At 41.2% G+C, this 22,101-nt stretch overlaps 1 long non-coding RNA gene across 2 annotated transcripts; it reads left to right on the top strand.

Moving 5' to 3' along the window:
• Positions 1-3: 3 nt before the first annotated feature.
• LOC146760768 (uncharacterized) lies at positions 4-21,726 on the top strand. 2 transcript variants are annotated; one of them, XR_014946743.1, is made up of 3 exons: positions 4-244; positions 2,413-2,520; positions 21,398-21,726. It is a non-coding gene; the product is annotated as an uncharacterized LOC146760768 (long non-coding RNA). The 2 variants fall into 2 exon arrangements; XR_014946744.1 differs by lacking the exon at positions 21,398-21,726 and adding an exon at positions 12,416-12,553 and having other exon boundaries at positions 17-244.
• The last annotated feature ends 375 nt before the right edge of the window (positions 21,727-22,101 follow it).

Below are 22,101 nucleotides of genomic sequence, written 5' to 3'. Positions count from 1 at the left end.
TTTAAAGAGACCGCGGGTCCGCGCCCCGGCACGGCTCCGGCAGAAGCCGCCGCTCCCTGCGCGTCCCGTGGCGGCGCGGACGCCTCCTCCGGGACGGGGCTGCACGACCCACCTCCGTGGTCCCTGCGCTTCGGCGCCGTCGCTCCCACGCCGACTACGGTGGGGGATTTCCATGCCCCGGCCCCGGTGAGGGAACGCGACCTGTTCGCCGGCACGCACTGACTGAGCCGTCCCAGGGCAGGAGGTAAGGCGCACCTCGACCGCTTACTTCCGTCATACCCCCTAGAATCCTTAAAGTTCATCCCTTAAAGATTATTCTTCCAGCTCGGAGTTATTCCAAAGTTCCTTGACACATTGTACTCGTTTATGCAGTACCCCGTACACAGTTCATTTAACCGACTCCCAAATTACCCGATTAACTTTCTCAAACTCTTTACCCATTCATCCACTCCTAAAGCAGAGAAAAGGGCACCACCTGATACCACGAACAGCGCAAGGGTCAGAATTACTCAAAGTGTACATGTATCAATTGATTGCTGTTTTATCATTAACACTTGGCACAGTAAACAAGCTCATTCAGAGTACCTTCTGTAGGGAGCATCTCTGGGAAGTTTCTGAGTGCACTGTCGTACTGAAAGTCCATCTCAAAGAAGCACGTGGGAACACCAGGCATACAAAGAGCACGCATAAGCCAAAAAAAGAGCCAGCCTTTGGGCCCTTCTCTCAAGCTTCCAGGATTTTGTAATGTTTGTGAAGGATGCTCGTCGTGCAAAGCCAGACGCTAAGAATTTCACTTGCCTGTAGTGCAGGCTGCAAAGCTGGTTGTCTTTCTTTCTCTTTCACATCACTACATAAAGGTTTTTGCCCTTTTCAATACTTTGAATAGCAGAGAGCCTACTCACGGCACTTGGTAAATAATAATTATTTTATACAAAGGTATGCATCACTTTGTCCACTATTGAAATGAAGCAGTGCCTGAGGTGTGCAATAGCAACACAGAAACACTAAAAATCACGCTTTCAAGTAGCATTAGGAGTCCCCAGAGAAGCTCCTCTAGAAAACACAGTCCTCCACAGCTCCTAATAAATTCAGATACATGCACAGAGAGGCTAATGGGGACCTATTTCAGGGAAGCGGCAACAGCCCAGCAGAGAGGCATCTACCAGACTCAAAAATCAGGGTCCCTAGAGCAAGAATTTATCCCGTTATGTCTGCACCAATGCAGGTTATTGTTGGTTTCCTGTTTTAAATGGACAGCATCACAGTGAGAATCATCAATCCCTCCTCAGGGCATGAGATTAGATCCTAGTCTCAATTACTGTGAAGAAAATCAGGTATTGCCTTATTTACTTCAAGAGTTAACTTCAGATTTAAAACGCACAACTGGCAATAAAATCTGGCTTCTGTACCTCTCTGCCCCTGCTGATAGCTCCAGCAGTCCTGCATTTTGTAGCTTATGGTTTATCAAAGTAATGATTTGATGAGGCAGTCATCCGAGACTGCACCATCTCTGGCCCTTTACTCTCCAAACTCTTCTAAGACCACATGTGTCCCTGCATCAGATCCTCGTCTGGCCACCTATCACAAAGTTTGCCATGCAAAAATCAACGTCAACAGCACAGGTTCCTCTATCAGACTTAAGTTAAACCTCTTCAGTTTGGTGGAGAGTGAACAGCTCATATCCAGAGAGAAAAAAAACAAAAACCAAGCAATTGTGACTCATTTTGGTCAAGAAAGTTTAAGCCTGAGTGTATTTGATTGAGGTAAACTAGTTTTCATCTACTTCCTACTTTTTCAACAAGAAAATTCTGGACCCCCATGGAGAAAGCACTTATAAATCAAAAAGGAAGAAAAGAGGTTTCAGAGGAGCTATTCAAAGTGCTATATATGAACCAAGGAAGGTAACGACTGCTTTGAAAAAGTCTTACTGTGCATTACTCGGACACATAGGCCTCTACTTCTGAATAATTGTTACAGTTAGGTACCAAAATTGCAGCCGTCGTTTTAAAAATAGGTAGAGAGTAGTGGGAAAATATTAAGAGCTCAGGGAAGCTTCCTCAAGGCTGTTTCCTTTTGCTGGAGCGCAGAGCAAAACAGAGGTGAGAGGAAAGCAGTGCAGCGCAAGGAATTCCACACCCAGACCACAAGACTCCCATTGCTCTACAAAGGAGTAGGTATTTCTAGTTCTTCTAATCCTTTCTCTCACATCTCTAGTCTAGCCCTGCAGTTTGCAAACAAGTCATATTGAGAGAGAGGGACAAAAAATATCAGGACAGCGAGCTTTACAGGAGCAGTCTCTAACGTTGCTTCTCTCCGTAACATACACCACCAGTATCTGACAGTTTCACACTACTGCACGTCCCTGCAGATGATCAGTAGATGTACTAACCTTTTTCTGGTCTCTTCATCAAGAAAACTGCAAGATTCCATTCCATGGAGATTGGCACAGATTTATACACCTGGTCACAGGCACCTGGCACACCTCTGACACTGCTCCCACTACTGGAAAAAGAGGCAAAGGTAAGCATACCCAAGCATAGGCAGTCATTCATTATCTCTTGCTTTCTTCCTTTAGAATAAAGCCACAAACATTTCACCAATCTCATGTATTGACAGAGACAGCCATAATGGTGACATTAATTTGGGACACTTATCAATAAATTGCACAGTCAAACTGTTTAGCTTCAATACACTTGTATTTCTCTGAGATCTGGGGGCTGATAACTCAGTGGCTTCAGTATCCATGAGACAGCATTCACTCACACCTCTCAAGAGGAACAAGTTGGTTTACAGGAGCTCCTTAGAGCAGTACAACTTACATGTGCCATTATCATCATTTTCTGATTCCCCCTCTGTCCACTGAGGAAGGGTGATGAGAGAGAAATGAGTTTTAAATGAGCCTTGCAGAGTGAACAGGCAGAAGGTAGAGGCATTACCTGCCATGGCAGGATATCCAAATGTTGCAACACTAAAACCTAGGTGATCTCTAGATTATTTTTTTTTCCTGTTTTTTTGGCCACATTAGCACTTTCAGTGTCTTTTTGCCTAGTAGTTAATGCCCAAGGTGAATTTAGAAGCTGCAGTCTGAACTGCAATCAGATCATCCCGGTTGTGCCAAAAAAAAAAAAAAAAAAAAAAAAAAAAGCTGATCTTATCTCACTTGTGACCTTATCCTACTTGAGAGAGCAAAAGTCATTACAATAATAAGCAAAAACAGATGGGAAAAGTGTAATGATAACAGCATCTGGTCAGAACTCACTTTACCATCATTTTGGAGGGTCAGTTCTAAGCTCTTCTCCTGCAAACCTCATTTTTCCCTCCAGCAGGAGGTGCAACCTCCAAAATTATTTTGGCCCCTAGCAGGATGCATCTGTATATTCTTAATTCAATGCCTTTTCCCTACTCCACCTAGCATGTTCAGTTGCACTTATTAAATAGCTACAGAAAAGCTTCCTGTGTAGACTTATTTGTTGAGCACTTCCTTGTTCAGCACATTGTACAGGGAACAAAAAGTATACAGCTACACTTTTGCATGTGTAGCAGAGTATGAATGAGAAAGCATTGCCAAAAAAATGCATCTCATGTACTCACACGTAAGGATGAACAAATTCAGATGAGTGTATTCTCACTGGAGTAAAAATATCTAAAGTGACTTAAGCGTGGACAGTGTGTAAATACCACAGGAGCGCAATCAGAGCAAGTTGTGTAGGAAAAGAAAGTATGTATCATTACACACAGTAATGTAATTGGAGAGGAGGAAAAGGGTGAAGCCCTTCTTGAAGTCTTATATATACATAGTTTCCCATTATGTTTATGTGACATTGCAGAAGAGCACCTTGTATACTTGTACTTAAGAACATGTAAACACAGTGATAACTGATGATTCCTGCACATGCGTTTGCAAGCAAAGAAAAAAAACTATATGAACTTTTCAGCTAAAGTATGTATCTAAAATTTGATGGTTGTTACACTGTTTTTTATGACCTCCACTACTGTGTATTATATGTGTATCTGTACTTCTAAGACATATACTTCCCATCATATCCACTCAACAGAAAAACCTCCACTTCCATCTTTCATATTGTCAACAGTCCCAATACTATGACCCTGCCCTAGTGTTGGCTCAAAAGGAAGGCAATCATTTATAAAGCCTTATAGGCCTTCACTCAAAAAAAAGTGGAATTAACAATTCCATGTCGCACTATCCATCAGGTAGCGTCCAGTGAAATGGTCAAAAATAAAGGCACAGTTGAGTTAACCCATAAACCTTCCAATGACTATTTCCACCTGTTTTGAACTCCATCCTTTCTTATTTGATAAGTCTTCTAACTCAGTGGGATCACTCCAGTTTCTGCGATGCCGTCAGCTGCTGCAAGACCCAGCAAATCCTTTGTGTCTACTGGTTTCTCCACTTAACTCCCTTACTTGTCTCTGAATGCTCAGATGGGGTTGTGAGAATGATCTGATGACATCAGTATGCTTCCCTAGCAACAAATACTATATCCTACCTACTTGTTCATCAGTGCATTTAGGTAAAAACAGAAAACATGGAAAGGAGTATGGATGAGTACTAAAAGCTATTCCTTGAAGAGCTCCAGTGATTCCTCAAGCAAGATTAAGTACAGTTTCCACATTTCCCTTGATCTCTTCAGCGACAATGAAGTACAGAGATCTCAAATTGCTGAGTATCAGTGGTACAAGATAGGCATACTTCCTGCTGAACCATTCAATGATACTCCAAAACAAGGGAGGAAACAGCCATTTTTCAGGTTTTGCATCTAGTTCTGCATTCATTCTTGTCACTTCAAACACTTATTTGTGGTCTGCTGCACCTAAGACAGAAACCCTCCTCAGCCAAGAAGCACAGATGGAATAAAAATATTAATACAGGACCACACCATCAGTGGATTTTTTTTACATGAATCTATAACTAGATTTAAAATGAGATTAGGAACCCCAAACAGGACTCCATTAAAAGTGGGCTGAGGACAGGAATTCTCTCTCTGATGCTCTGAAAACACCGTAAATGGTAATTTTCTAACATAATCAAAGTCATCTTAACAAGCCAAGAAACGCATATCATCTTTCCATAGAGTTCTCCATGGCAAGTTTTGAAGCTGAATTCTAAGTGACCTGGATCCCAACCTCAGAGGAAGTTAGGTTAGCACTGAATCCCAGCCACAAAAGCATGAAGACAGTGAGCCAACAGTGCCAGTCCAGGCACTGCTTTCAGGACTGTGTCCTCTTTCACATCTCCCCTTTGAGCTTCATGGCTCTGACTGAGGCCATGAGAGCAGCAGCAGGTCTGTCCTGTCCAGTTACAGATTCTGCACACCAACTCAGCCAATGTATACTCTTGTATTTGCTGGGCTCAGCCAGGGCTTTAAAAAAGGCAGGTTGGAAAGCTAGACAAATGCTTGCATTTGAAAAAGGGACAGTACAAAATGGAGAGCAGTTCCCCTTCTCTAGCCTGGCCCCTATGTCCCAGACCAAATACAAAGCTTGCTTTAGGGCACTATATAAATTGGTATTATAAATTCAGATGGTGCACCAGGGAGCGCCTCATTCTGTATGATTGGAGTCATTCTCAGGAGCAGTTCAGGCACTCAGTCTGCCACATGTGACTGCTGCCCCAAGGGCTGCCATTACAGATGCATTATTACAAAGCTCTGCAATAAAGCATGAACTAAAACAACTTCATTGAAATGAAGATTAATACAGAACATGTGTTCACCTCCATACACTCAGAAGGAACAGTCCAGCAAACACAAGCACTACAGCACTAGAGCTGATGGGCTAAGGGAGCAATGCAACTGGCCGACCGTTGCTATTGCTGAAGGCAAGCAATACATTTCCATAGCATCTTCTAAGCATCCACAGATAAATTTAATGTAGCATCTGTGAAGCATAAAGTGAGGCAAGCAAGATACGTGGAGTGCTGGAACACACAGGGAAGCATGCTATGTCTAAGGCAGAGAACAGAGAGGGATGCTCCAGACCTATAGAAGTAATATCACTGGCTGAAGAGTGATCCATGCCTTTAGATATCACAGACTTCAATGGATATTGAGGATTCTCAGCACTTCAAAGTGTCATATCCATGTGAGAGTTACAGGTGAGAAAGATCAACTAAGGTGATGGTTTATCCATCCCCCTCACAATCACGGAAGGATTATTCCCCATGATCTATTTGTTGGTGCTGTTGTTGCCTCACTTTAACTCCCCCATACAATTCACAACATTCGTTTTCTGATGCCAGCAGAACCTAAAATTTCACTATTGGCAAGAACCCTGGGACATTACATCTATATATTTCCTGGATCAAATTAAACTCATGATACTCTGTTATGGTTTAATGGCTAAATTTTTATGCTTCCTTTCCCTGATGTAGGTTTTTCATTCTTCCTTTCCTTGAAAACAATGTGAGGTTCTTAGCAAAATCCATCTGTGTCTAGTGACAAGTCCTATGGGATTCCTTCCTTCATTCCATCAACCACATCAGCCCAAAATTAAGAGTAGTAGTATGCATAAAGGCAACCAAGATAGACACAATGCATCACATCCCAAATAAGCGAACAACTTTGTTGATCCTGAATGTACTCCCTTAGGTCCCTTTGAAGTCTCCGGGATAAGACCCAGTACGAAGGCATCAAAGGTGAAACACTTTCTGACAAAAAAAAAAAAACAAAAAAAAACCAAAAAAAAAAAAAACAGGAGGAAGAAATTTAATATTCATGATATTTCATGGGAACCAATGATAGAAAACAGGTTTGGATATGAAACATAGTAACAAAAGTAACATTCATAATTAATCTGCATGATGAGTATTTGGCATTTGGCAGGGAAAAAGCAGCTGTCTTCTCTGAGGACAGATCTCACTCAACTGAGACTTTGAGCCTTTGGAACCAACTGCACGCAAAGTCTTTTATTGGTTACTTAATAGCGCTTAAGACCTCGTAGATGGTCTATCTTTGGCATCGCACCCAGATAGGAACATTGTAATGGATGATACAGGTACTCAAAAGAAAAAAAAAAAAAAAAAAAAAAAAGCAGCTCTGTATATAGGATGGGATTGAGTGGGGAGAAAGGATTAATTAAGTGTGGAGAACAGATGCCCCCATGATGCTGGCATCTCCAGCACTTTCTGTTTCTGGAATGAAAAAAAAAAATCATAAAAATAAATGAACTGACATCAAATATTTGAATTTAAAAAATGAGGAAAGATTGAAGGGGAGATAAAAATACACAGTAAACAAGCAAAATCTCCAGTTAGCAGGTTTGCCTTTCCTCCCCAAGCTGACTGGCACTACACCAATGCACCTCAGAGAGAACAAGATCTGCTGCATGCAAATGATCCCTAACAAAGCTGAAGCTCTGCATTTAACATGGACAAGCAGAGCTTAGGCAGCTGCCTTTAGACAAGGCTGCCATGTCACTGGTCATTCAAAGGGCAATACTGTAAAGAAATGGGTATAAATTAGATTATTTCACAGCAAGGTGCCATCCATTCTTACTTGCACTGCAATTTTGTATCCCAAAAATAGAGTAGCCTTCGCAGCCCTCCTACAGTGCACCTCTCATACCACCACAGATACAGCTCCATAATACTTCGTTGGCATCAATATTCCCCTAACTGCAGATGACTTAATAAAACATTCTTAGAAGCCAATGAACATGGCTTATAATTAAAAAAATGAACCAATGTCAACCTCTGTTGAATTATTACTTTCTCTCAGCTCTCCACACTTCTACTAAATCAGACATCATGCTATACTCCAGCATGGATCTATGCTTAATGTTCTTCTGAGTGGAGAGCAGATTCTCACTATACAGACCTTTTTTTATTTTTATTATGGAACTTCAGTCTTGCACATCTCAGACATACACCACATATAAACCCCAACATAGCTCCATTTGCTGTCCTAAATGTCTGCATAGCTCTGATCCCCATGATGGAGAGAGAGATGTGAATCCTATGCAGGCTTATTACAGAAATGTAATGGTTACTCTGTATTAAACACATTCCTCCTAGGAAAACACTGTTTGGATCCCTAGTTTTCATGCTGGAAACATTGAATCTTCCTACTCTTAAGATCAGGTATTTGAAATGCAGTAAAACAATAGTTATACCTGGCTAAATAATGAAGCAGCACCTCTTCATTTGTTGTAAATGAGAGAATCCTCCTATAGGAACTGATCCTTCAGGTAAAGAGCAGAAACAGTCAAAAGACCTGCTAGGTCTGCAGTGGCTGTGTCTCGTAGGTGTATCCTAATGAAAAAGGAGGTTTTCAGCAGATTCCAACAAATAAAGTTCCACTTAGCTTGTCACTGCCACAACAAGAGGCCCCAGGGTTGAAATCAAGAGGACTACTGCAATCTGAACACGGCATGGGTCAGTCAGCAGGACGACAGTGTCTTGAATGTACTGCACTCAGCTCTGTGCAAGAAGTCACAGATCATATGAAGCACTGATTATGATCACTCTATGCATAAACAAATTCATAACAGAAGACTACACAAAATTACACTTTTGATTTCTGCCACTCTCCTACAAACCACAGGTAATAGATGTCTTGGATTATCTTGCCTCTTTGTACCAGGCACAATCATAGGACTATGCCTAAATCTACATATGGCACTGCTGATCATTGCTGCAGAAGTGGCCATGCCATCTCTAAACTTGTTAATCAAATAATTTGCTTTATAACAAAAAGCTCATTCTAGTTCTTGTATGCATGCAAGTTTCACTGAACCTATCAGTTCAATTCCAGAAATCTCGTTAAACAAGCCTTATAATTCCCTGTGCAGATGCTTGCTGCAGTACAGGAGTTGCTATTATGTTTTCCCCAGCTTAAACTCCTTTCCAAGTGATGCAAGATGACATGAGAAAAGTTCTTATAACAAAACAATTAAGTTATACTAGTATATAAATTTAAGTTCAGACTTACATACACCAGTATCACTGCAGCAGGCAGACAACCCACTAGATATGGAGCTGTCATATCCTTTTCTGCTGCAAGAAGCTACATCAGATAACAGCAATGACAGAGAATTATGACTGTTTCCTTGTTCTTGTTTCCTACATTGGGAAGGAAAGTGTGATTTGGTGTCCTGTTTAAACAACAGGACACTTAGTCTTGACGATCCAGACACCTGTAACCATATTTGTAAGCCAGTTTCCTTCTCTATGCTCCATCTTATCCAACTGTGAAATAAAGAGCACTTTCCAACCCTTCCCAATATATTTTCCAAAGGTTAACTTGCTCGTTCTGAAGAAAATTTATTCAGGCAAAAACTGATGGAATGCTGTATGAGAAAAATATTTTGAGACGTGAGACTAATTAATGTTTTACATTTTCTTTTTGAAGTTATTTAAATGTACATGTAACAGATTTCCATGTTGTGGGTTCTCTGGCAGTTTCAGTAACAGAAACTTGGCTATCCTCCATCACTAAAGACTTCTAATATTAGAATATATACATGTATATATGTAAACTATATATACATATATATGTATGTTCTAATATTAGAATATATGTGTACAGTTAACACGTATGTAATATGTATATATATACACATATACATTATATATAACTATATACATACGTTTACCTATAGTAAAATATTCACAATTACTCCTTATTTATCCCTCTCTTTCTGTCTCTGAGAAAATATTTTAAGAAAAATGGAAAAAAGAAAAAACAAACCTATTGTAAAGGGTTATGATGCATATTTAATGAAGGAGCCAAGAGAAGTGCCTGCCATACAAAGGAGCTAATCAGTCAATCAACAATCAGCTCACCAGACAGAAGCCGTCAGCACCTAACTGTTCCATCTCCACCTGTCCAGAGAAAACAAAACAGCATGGGACATGCCTGACAATCGTGTGCAAAATAGCACAAGCATTTACGTATTTCTAAGCATTAACTGGGCAAGTCATTGCTGCAAATTAAAATTTTCAAGAATAGAAACAACAAACCCAGCACCTCACGTGTACTGATGTGCATCTGAAGTAAGGCTAAGTGACTGCCTTTTATCCTTTTGAAAATACTAGCAGTCCTCACTATGCAGAGGGGCAAGAGGTGAGAACTGCTATAATTGGGCTAGATGGATTTTTATTTATTTATTTAGCCATAAGCTTGCCAATCTAAATCAATTAAGTGAATGGTAGCCTAGGCAATGAAATACCTCTCTTAAAACCAAAATCAGCTGAGCTGATTGAAGCTGTATGGCTTTCTATTTGCAAAAGCATAAGGGTCATAATCTTTACTTCCCAGGTCCAATACTGGCTGACCGAGCAGGCTAAGGCAAAACAAATTTTATCTGCCTCAATTTCCCAGACTAGAAAAGGATAATGTAGCCTATCCCAATTATATGGAGATTATTTGGTTTTGCAGCTGGCTTCGTTAATATTCATGAAGTGCTTAGAGATCCTTGTATGAAAATTGCTGCCAAGTACAGGTTTAAACTTGCCATTTTGCCTTGTGCTGTCGTAAAGAGCTTCGAATGTTCTGTTTTCCCAGCCCCACGCAGACAGGTAGGTAGGTAGGTAAGTAGGTAGGTAGGTGCTCGGCCCGCACCTGCTCACGCCGCGACACAAGGCACACACAGGGCCGGGCCCTCTCCGTGGTGCTGAAAGCAGATTCACTCTCGCTCGCTGGCCCGGGGGCTTCCCACTGAAAGAAGCAGCACAGGTCCTACCAGGTCTGTGATATCACATCACAGGATACAAATCCATCCTGCCTCTTCCTTCACAGAGTTCATATACTTCTGTGGTCTAAATCTTTCTGGGTATGGACACCTGCTGCAGAGCATTTCAAACAACTTAGTTCAGTACAAAGCATGGCCTTACTTACATTCTTAGCCATTGTTACCATAAGGTAAAGGGGTAAAGACAAGAGCAGCAAAAGTGACGCTCCAGCTTGAAAAACCATATGTATATTATTTGAGTGAAGGAATAGAAAGGATAGTCAGTATCCCTAGCTTATCCACCTTCTCTTTTTATTCCAAGCCCCACCAAGTTAGTTATTTCTATGATCACAGGTACTTGGGCCAGCAGCAGGCTGCAGAGAAGCTGTTCAGCTGCTCTGCAGGAAATAGGGCGCAAAACTAGGGGGGGGGGGGGGGAGGGGGGGGGAAGACATCTCATCTCTTTCATCAGAAAACAATGCTTTAGAAATGAAAGAAAGCAGCCCACAGGCAGGGCTCACATAACAGGAAAGCCTACCTGAGCAGAGAACCATAGTGTGAGCCTCGAGGAAGAAGGGACAGCTGCATAATGTACAATACTCCATACAAAACAAACTTGATATTTTGTTCATATATAGTAATTGGCCCCTCATTCTGCTTGGTCTTTCTACTCACAAAGAACAAGGATGGCAGTGAGGGAAATGCTCTCATTCCCATCAAGTCTTCTGAGGCTCATTAAATTACTAAGTGCTTCCTAGTCTGAATATTTATGCCTTTTCCTTGAGGAAAAGGACAACAACTAAAACTGCAATCCCCAGTGCAAGAAACAAACCAAACATCCTCAACCTGTACTTCTTTCAGAGACCACTTCCAGGCATGAAAAGGCAGATGGGAAAGTGCTTCCTAGCCTCACAGAGGTGAGAAACTAAATTCAGTCACGTTTTAAGGCTCAGATATTACAAGAATACAGGTCATAGAAAAAGCTTATCAAGAAAATTAAATAGAAGATCCTCCATGCCTACCTCTAATCTTAGGAAGTCTCAGGATGGAGAAGAGATAAATAAAATCATACTTGCTTTGAGGGTCAAGTCTGTGTCATGGCTAAAATCCAAACTGAGTAATTACATTCTGTCTCCCAAGTGTGCCCTTGAATTTTCTGCTAAGCATGTGACTTCCCTCCACTTCCTGTTGCCAAGTTCTGTTACGTGTGCCTAAATGTCAGCTGTACTCACCCATACAAGCTGACTTGCACTGCAGGAAGGGGAATGTTTTGTTCACCTCCACTCTGATATATTTTGACTAAAGGTCTTGCTGCATTTTCATACCTCGCATAATTCACAAGAGTTCCAAAGGCATTTTACTAGGGTTGTTTCTCTGTTAACAGCAGTGCCATGTTTACTCCATAGCACGTTTATGAATACCACTTCACAGTGACAGCAATACAGTGTGTTTGCCAAAACCCTAATAGCCACAGCACACCTCTTTACATTCCTTTATTCAGCAGATGCTGAATAGGCTGAGTATACTGACTGTTTTCTGCACAAGGTTTACAGGTTACGTTTAGAGCAAATATTCTCTGAACTACAGAAAGGGTCTATAGACATCCCAAACAAAATCTCCTTGTGATACTAACAGAGCAATGAATTATCTCTCAGACACATTTATATATCTTTTTATTGTATATTTACTTACGCTTCCTTCTTTACAGTGCATTTTTTCCTAACAGGATATGTGTTTTACATCCCCCCAGTGTCCAATTCTGAGAAGTCAGAATGAAGACAAAGTAAAGACAGCATCTACTTCTTGCAAGCTACTTGACTTTCTTGGAATGCATCTTCAGCTTATGAAATGCTGGGAAAGCATTTGGTGATCAGGGCCTGGTCAGGTTAAGAATGTAGAATTAGAGCCTTTAATCCCTGAGATTTGAAAATGTCGCTGAGACAGAAAAAAATAAGAATAGTAAAGAATAAACTTGCTTCCCCCTAAGCAGATCCCCAATTTTAAGAATATACAGGTACCCTATTCAAACTGGAATAGATCACAGAGAGCAAGTTAAAAAAATTAAATATCTGGGCCCGACTATCCTTATTACTTTTTTCGCTTGTCTTTAATTTTAACCACTGGACCCTGCTGTCCAAGATATTGTATCACCTTACACAATCTTGAGACTCAAAATCAAAAGGCTTCCAAAAGATGTAATAGTGCCCATGTCCAAACTAGCTACCTACATTTCCTGGAAGCAGAAGAATATAATTCTGAAGCTGAATCTGTTACCAAGGAATTTTGTTTTTCTTTTAACCCAGTACCATGCAGCAACGGGGAAGGTTGCTTTTCAATACCTGGAAAATAATAAAAATAATGAAGTCTGGTTCTTCATAAATGTTTTCCATCCAAACATGTCAGTAACCTCTATTAATAGAAGAGAGGCCTGTCTTGCACTGAAAACCTGCAGACCCATTTAGCTTTAATAAAGGCTGTGGGCATCAGAATGAAAGCTAGACTAAGGCCGTCTGACAGTACTTTGCTATACTGGGGGCAAGAAATTGCTCTCATCCTTACCAGTAAAGGAACCAACTGCCATATGCAACTTGATATCCCAAGTTTCTTCAAGTTTCTTCTCAAGAACTAGCAACAAAGAAGGATACTCGCCTCTTCTTCAAAGAAAAGATGAAAAAAGTGTATGAAATCCACTCTTTTGAATACAAGCAAAGCAGTAGCTTTGCAAATCAACATACTTAAATTTCTTACTTGCATGAACAGTTCAGAAGGAAGAAAGAGCAGCTAGTTATCTGTGGATCTTCAAAGTCTCAAACTGAAACTAGTCAAGGGGGGTATTACCTGGACTACTAAGTGTCTATGATGTGCACTTAGGTACTGGAAGGTCACTGGTCACTGCTAGTGACTGGAGTCAGTGGTCTAGGACATAAACAAGCAGCTGATTCCAACACCTCAGCAGTAAACTGAACTTTTCTAAACTGAACATACTTTGTAATATTCCTGCTCCCAGGTCAAGGTGCCTGTTCACATGATTCAAACCCACCACTGTCATTTGTATGAACAGAAGCCATCTCCTCCAGGAAACACTGAAGATGTCCCACAACTGAGCTGAAGTCGTTTGACAATGAAAGTAGAAGCAGCGAGCTGCTCTAAGGCTGTGAAGTGCAATGACAGCACAGACTGACAAGGAGTAGTATTCTTCCTCCAAGAGAATATGTCACTGCTTTGCATCATTTTCTCCTATTCACGACATAATCTGTACTCCATAACTTCAGTTAATGATCATATTCCATGCTTTACTCACACTAACTACAAAAGTGAAAAGGCTGGAGCTACATGAAGACAGCACATTCGCTTATGTCATATCTGATGACTGCTTACTAAGAGAGTACAAGTAACCTCGTGATCCCCACCTTCAGCCCTGTTTTGTCACTATATGGAAGTCACAGCACTGCACACTCAGAGGACTGATGTAAAAATCCTGCAGTACATCATGCACGGTTCACGTAGGATAGATCTTTAACTAGCCAATACAGGCTTCATCATTTCTTTGTTTCCCTATGTTGCCTCATCTCCCCTGTTGGACTTTGCTTTGCCTCAGTGAACTCCCATTGTTCACAGAAGAACATGAAGGTTGATAAATTTATCCTCACATTACTCTCCGGAAGGCAGGGAAGTGTCAACTTCTCATCTGCAAAAGGGTGATAATTAAATGCTGAGAGAATAAATGACATGCACAAGGTCACTTGGGAAGTAAGTAGCAGAGCTGAAAATTAAATGCAGAACTCCAGATCTGCAGGTCAAGGCCTGGAACACAAAATCTTACTGCCCTGCTAGCATAGTGGAGATCGAACTCCAAGAATAAGGCACTCTACAGGAATGTGTGTTTTGCTCATCTCCCTTAAAACTCCTTATATGCAGTTTATCAGTAGGAAGAACTGGATGAGTATCAAAAAAAATCAGATAAATATTGGAGATCAAAGAAACAGGAAAACATTCCTAAATCTATCTGAAGAGATATAAATTATTTTATTCAACAACTTATTTATTAAAAAACCAACCAAACAAAAAAAAAGTATTTGTAGGCTTCTTCTATTCTGCATACCACTGGTCCAGAAAAAGAGCGAATATCAACACACAGCATTTAGTTTTCAAAAGTTACAGAATGCAGCCATACAGTTGTCATCACAAGTTAACATAAGGCATACTACTAGGTATAAGATTTTTAAACAGCTCTACAGATTGACAGGGTTACAGTCTAATAATTGCATACCTGCACTTTCCTTTTTTCTTGTTCTCTGTACCAACTCCTGCTAAGCACCCTCATTTAACCTTCCTTCTCTTTCCTTTGCAGATGCTCCCTGCTGCTCAGTATGATCAGATTTATCCCCTTCCTTGAGTGCAACACGTTGTTTTTTTCATAATTCTCCCTAAAAATCTTTCTAACCTAGGGCTTTTTAAGGAAACTATAATCTTAGCTGCTAATATCCCAGTGGTGTAACTATATTGGGTTCCTCAACATGTTTGACAGCAAACAGAATTACCATTGCTAAGTATGATTCAGCTGCTGCACTCTTTCCCTCTGACCTGCACTCTGAAGCCTGACTTGGCCTCACTTGCATCTTTTTCCAGATAGACACAGAAAGGCCGACACTGGAAGGGATCTCTAGAGATCATCATACTCAATCCACTTGTTCAAGCAGAGCTACCTGGAACAGGTGACAATGCCCACAACTTCTGTTACAATCTGTGCAGGAGCTCAGTCACCCATATATGAAGTGTTTCCTTATATGCAGACAGAAACTGGTGTTTCACTTTGCGCCCAGCAGCTTTTATCCTGTCCAGGGACAACATAGAAAAGAGCCTGGCTCTATTTATTTCACATACCTGTACACATTAGTAAGATCACCCTAAGCCTTCTCTTCTCCAAGCTAAAACAAAACTAGTTCTCTCAGCTTTTCCTAATAAGAGAGATGTTCCAGTCCCTCAATCATTTTCAGAGAGACCAGCAAACACCCCCTTCAATAGCTCCATGTCTTTATTGTACAGGGAAGCCCAGAACCTGAATAAGCACTTCAGGTATGGCCTCACCACTGCTGAGTAGAGGGAGAAATGGATAACCTTTCTCAGCCTGATGGCAAAACTTCTCCTAGTACAGCCCAGGATATCACTAGCCTTCTTCATGGAAAGGACTTACTACTGACTCATGTTCAGTTTGGTGTCCAACCTCAGGTCATTTTCTGAGAAGCTTCTTTCCAGCCAGACAGTTGTTCCTCCCTAGGAACAAGACTCTGCACTTTTTCTTTTTTTCTTTTTGAAACTTCATGATGTTTCTATCAGTCCATTTCTCCAGTCTACTGAGGTCCCTCTGGATGGCAGCATGACCATCTGGCATATAACCATTCCTCTCTCAGTGTCGCACCCACAGCAAGTTTGAAGATGATAAATTATAGAATGACAGAGATCTAGTCCAATCCCCTTGCCAAAGCAGGTACCCTACAGTAGGTCACACAGGTCAGCATCCAGACAGGTCTTCAATATCTCCTTAGAAGGAGATGCCACAACCTCTCTGGACAACCTGTTGCAGTGCTCTGTCACCCTTACCATAAAGTAGTTTTTCATGCATGTTAGTATGGAGGTTTCTATGTTCCAGTTTTGGGCCATCACTCTTTGTCCTATCACTACACACCCCTGAGAAGAGCCTGGCCTCATCCACTACTTCCTTTTATATATTTATAAACATTTACCAAATCCATTCTTTTCCCCATGCTGAAAAGACCCAGGTTATTCAGCCTTTCCTCATACTTGGAGATGCTCCAGGCCCTTGATCACCTTTTGGCCCACTGCTGAACTCTTTCTAGGAGATCCCTGTCTTATTTAAACTGGCACAGTATGCTAAATGCAGCCTCATTAGAAAAGGATAGAGAGGAAGAATCACCTTCGTCAACCTGCTGGCCATCCTCTTTTTAATGCACACATTCTGTTCTATCAACTTGTTAAAGAATATGTTAAATAGGACTAGACCTATTAAAGACTTCTGCATACACTGCTTGCAACTAGTCTTCACAGCACTGATCACCACACTGTGGGTCCATATGTTGAGCCAGCTTTTAAACTGCTTCCCTGCCTGCTTGTCCAGCCAATACTTCAACAGCTGCATTGAGAATCATAGTGAAAACAATGTCAAAAGCCATACTGAAGTCCTAATAGAGGATATCTACCACTTGGTTCTCATCTACCAAACTAGTTATTTCATTGTAGAATAATATCAGGTTGGTCAGATACAACTTTCCCTTGACTACTCCTAATAATTTTGTTTTTGGTCTTGTGCCCAATAATTGTTTCCAAGATTAACTGCTCCTGTCACAGGGATTTAGGCAGTGGTAATTTGCCTGTAGTTCCCTGGATCCTCCTTCTTGAAGAGGGAAGTGATACAGAACACATTCCCACAGTCTCCCCAGAGCTGGAGAGGAAACACTCAGGCTCTGTAACCCATAAAGCCTCCTTAGGGAAGCAGGCTGTCAGGAAGATTGTCAGCTAGCAGTGCACACTGAGCTGCTATGAAAATGGAACTGGGTGGGAACCTGAGAAGGCTCCAAGAGGGGAGCAGGTAAAGGAACAGGCAGGGAGTTGGGAAAGAACCAATCTTGGTGGAAACCTCATCCAACTGCATCCAAGCTCCATGTTTGATTCCAGAACAAAAAAGAAGAATGGAATTGAGAAGATGAGACAAAGAAATAAGACTGATCTTGAGAACTCCCACAAATCTCCATCCAGAAAGCACAACAGTGTTCTGCAATTCATTCATTCTTGACCCTTTTTGGATATCAGCACCATAAGGAATTTTACTGGTCCTTGCTCACCACAAACCCCAGCACATTTCAACTCAGCACTGAATCTTCCACACATGTAAAACAGCTCACTACACCACTTTGCTGCCACCTGAACTCTGCTGCGAAGTTGCAGAGCAATCCTTGTTCTTAACGCATGCACAGAAGAAAGTCAACTGGCAACATTAAATGGTGACAATAATAATAAATCAAATGCTGTCACTACAGTCCTTTCAAATTTCTAACAACTTCAAAAGACCTGCATTTGGATTCAGAAAACCTCTCAAAGAGTTCTGGCAGCTTCACCTCAACATTTCAGTCTTTCATATTACACCCGTTTCTACACAACACAATGGGGAAAGTCTTCAGCTACAATATTTTTTACGTCAGCCACTCTACCAATGGAGCAGAGTTGTTCTGCTGATTTTCTGTGCCTTTGTGTTCATTGTTTTGTTTGGCTGTTTGTTTTTTCTATTGTCTCGCTTTTTTATTTTATTTTATTTTATTTTTTAAGGAATATAAGCACTTATGCTCAGGAGAAATATCTGGGATGAAGAAAAAGGTCAAACATAGAAAAAATATATATATACATACACACACACATATATATAGACATACATACATATACACACCCCCAAAGGGGCTTTTAAAATTTAGTTCAGTTTTTTCAGTTTATTAAATTATTCATGATTTTATATATATATATATTTTCCACTCTCAAACAACTCATTTATTGCTCCAAAGTAAGTACGTGGGGGGAGGGGAACAAAACACACATTTCATTGAGGCCTTCTTTTTAGAACAATCATCTAATGTTCTTCACCCAGCCACTAGAGCACCTCATCCAAATATAATTTTGGATATTCAGTCATACTAGAATTATCTCAAAGACCTTCCCCATCTGAGACATCTGCACTGCTCAGCATAAGAACCTGACTTTGCTACCTTCACTTGTCTGAATATTGAAGAGCACCCACAGACAAAGCTGTTTTTATTTCAGTGAAAAATACAAGCTGCTGCCCTGTCTTGCTCCTGATTTCACACAGGTTTTTGTTAAGAAGAATACAAGCCAAGTAAATAACCTTAAATTTTTTTCCTCCCCTATTCTTGGAGAATGTATATGCTGATACATAAGGATAATGCCAGACTATACTCCGCATGACATTTTTATTAATATCGCAGCAGTTCAGCACTGTACCCCGTCAGTCCTATGTAACCATCTGCACACTGACTCCAACTGATTACATCCTTTTACAGTGTCTAGACATAGATAACTTTATAGACCTAGCAGACAAGAACTGCCAATGGCCCAGAGGTAATCAGTAGATTTTGCTGCTAGAATCAAAGCTTCATACCACCTTTGCAGCAACATCTCCGCTAATCAGATGGGAAAGAAAGGCTTACCACATTGGTAACATTAATGAAGAGACACCCTTCCCAACACCTTCCTTTTCATCCTTCTTCCCTCTCATCCAAATTCACTGCCCTTAGCCACTGCTCTTAGAGGGAAATTCCTGTAGGACTGCACGTAACAGCAATGCAAAACAAATAGAAAATACTGAACCCAGCTAGGTCAGGACTAAAACCTCCCACAGAAGAAAAATATAATATTTTTAGTGTTGGTAGGGAAACAACAGGAATAAGGGCTATAGATAACAGCTCAGGCTGGGCAACCCTTCCTGCAGGCTGTTACTTTAATGCTCCTCAGAGAGAAAACATTCATATCTTAACAGGACAGCATAACCATTATAAAGAGAGGATCCAGGCTCAATGTAGGCACACTCTGCCTAAGAGACCACCAAAAGCAATAGAATGTCCTGTTGAGCCCAGAAAAGCTTTTTCAAGCATGTGAATCAAACCCAGAATGCTTCCACACAGCAGATGCATGCTGCAGTTCATTTTGCACCCATGACATGCCTTGATAACAGCACAAAGCTGCAGGCAGGAAAATGGCATCTCCTCATTTCCATGGAACTTAGCTTGAGAGGTGGTCTTGCAGGGTAACGTTGTGAGCATACATAATTTCTGACCTGCCAACCCCAAGTGTGCAAGACACTGTAATAAAGGCCCAAAATTAGGCACGCAAAAGTAATTTACTTTCAAACCCTGAAGGTTTCTCCTATTGGTGTGAATAGCACTCCCTCTTGCCACAGTGTTAATATTTCTTACTTTGGATTTTGAAGACTCCTGTAGAAGAGCAGAAAACTTTGGACGGGAGTCAAAACTTTAAATTCAAAGTGAGAAAATCCCATGCAAAATGGGGAACAACTAAGAAACACGGGCAGTCACACCACCTTTTGCAGTACCTGCCTTCAGCACACCCACCTTTCCCAAACAGAAGAGGAAAGACACGTAAGTTTCAATACGGCCTTGCTGGAATCAACAGCTTCCCACTGTATGAATTCTGCCTCATACTCCATTATCTCCCACTTTACACCTTCTGGTTAAACTTCTTCCATCACCTTTCTCCTCTCCCTCAGTTTCAGGTCATACTCTTTTCCTAGTTGCCAGCACAGTCTTTCCCTCTCACAGACACACTTCGCTATCTCAGCATTTTTCACCACCATAAAAGCTCATTTTGAGCTGTTCCCACCCATGCATCTCTTCACTCTCCCACTTCTCTGCACTAGCCCCTCTCCTTCCAACCCTTTAGTCCTAACAACTTTATCTGCTTTCCTCATGCCCATAGCCATTATCCCTTTCTCTGCTCTTCTCAGCTTTAGCCCACTCTCCAGCCCTTTCACTCCCTCAGCCCTGATCTCTGCCTACATCATGCTGGTATTTCTTAGGCCCTCTCCAATTCTCCCTGGGGTCATTTAGTCAACTTTTTCTGCCTTTTGTTTGTCTGACCTCATCATCAGGTCTTCTCCCCCACCCCCAGCTTCACGTAAGGATTTGCCACATTTAGAGAGTAACCGTGACCTACTTAGGGTCTCTGACCTAGTTATAGCAAAAACACAGACTCTAAATACTCAAGGAAAAACAAAACAAAACAAAACACAAGGCACCAGGAGAAGGGAAACATTATTGATAGAAATGAAAACAAAACAAACTTACCAGCACAGGACCGCCGATTTATGCCAACTGCTCTTTCCCTGGGGAAGGTAGATCAGCAGTTCACCTAATGTTGCAACAATAGTGTGGTAATGGATCACCAGGTCAAGAAGTTACCTGGAAACATAGTCTGTACTCCCTTACCAGCAACTAATTTTGTTTTTGTCTTTTTTTCATTCTAGTATCTTATTTCCAGACATTCTAGAGAATTTCTTCAGCCTCACCCAAAGTGAATCATAGCAAAATTCTTCCTTGCTTATGAGTCCAGGCTGCAGGAGCAACCCACTTCACTTAAGAACAATATTTCTGCAGCTGAACTTCATTTGAAGCAATACCTTACAGCTGCTCACTTGACCCCCCTCCACCCTTTTACCCTTTTTCAGCTACCATTGCAGCTGTTTTCCCCATTCCCCTCCAACCTGTATCATTTATCCACCCTGCTTTTCTACCTGATTTTGTGTTGTAATGCTGTCTCCTTTTTTATGCATCAGTTCTGGATGTGGCAACAGTGGTAATAACAGTGGTACTGAAGTAGAAAACATGATAGAAGAGATGGATATTTTCCTGATCTAATCAGGAGTTTATGGGCTACCAATACCCATTCACTTGTGTGGTTTGTTCAGTGCTCATGGTGTAGTGACTAGGAACCACTCCCTAATGGCTGGGTCTGTGATAAGCTCCTAGCTCAGCTTTTAGTTTAGCCATTGTTAATGAATTTCCCCGTAGTGTTCACATTTTTGCAGTCCTATTGGCCCTGTAGTTCTGTGAATGAACTCATTAAATCAAATTACATCTTCTTACAGCTGACCTTTTGCTCCTCCATATAGATCTGGCACCCTATTTGATGCTGGAAGCTTGCCCTCCACCCTGAACCCACAAGGTGCTTCCACCACTACTACTTCAAATCCTGCTGGATAGTCCAATGGAGACTCCCTTCCATTGACAAAGCCCTGTAAAGAAAAACAATAGAACACACTGCAGCTCTCCCACAGCTTCATCATTTGTATCTATATGGACATGTCAGTGTAACTCAAGCTGCTTTTCCTGTGTGAAACAGTCAATTTTCAGTGTCAGCCACAGGTGGTCACTAGTCATTCTGCATCCATTTATTTTTTACCTGTTTGCAAGTTTCAGCATAAAATGCTTTTGTTGTTGTTGTTGTTGTTTTGTTTGTTTTTTCCTATTGAATTTCTGGGTCATACACTAATCTACTGTGCAAATAGCTTTGGGTATTTACTATGAACCCCCCCAAATCCCTGTGTTGCCATCAACCGCTGTTTGCTCACTGTGCACTTCTGAATATATTGAGTTGCAGTTTGGGCTCCTGCATTTCCTTTGTAGCCTCTGATTTCTCAGATCTGCCCCCTCACTCACTGGTTTTTCAGTCCTTACTGTGCTGTACCTATATTTGGACATGTTCCTACAAAGGCACAGCTAATCCACAGCCACTTCAGCCATGCTCAGTTGACTAACAGCATCATGTATCAGTCTCTGGTGTCTCCCTGCATACCTATGCTATCCTGGCCTATAT

Source organism: Coturnix japonica, chromosome 5 (assembly GCF_054131305.1).
Source record: "Coturnix japonica strain WE chromosome 5, WE-NBRP24, whole genome shotgun sequence".
In the NCBI taxonomy this organism is placed as follows: Eukaryota; Metazoa; Chordata; class Aves; order Galliformes; family Phasianidae; genus Coturnix; species Coturnix japonica.
This window is presented reverse-complemented; position numbering and strand designations above follow the sequence as displayed.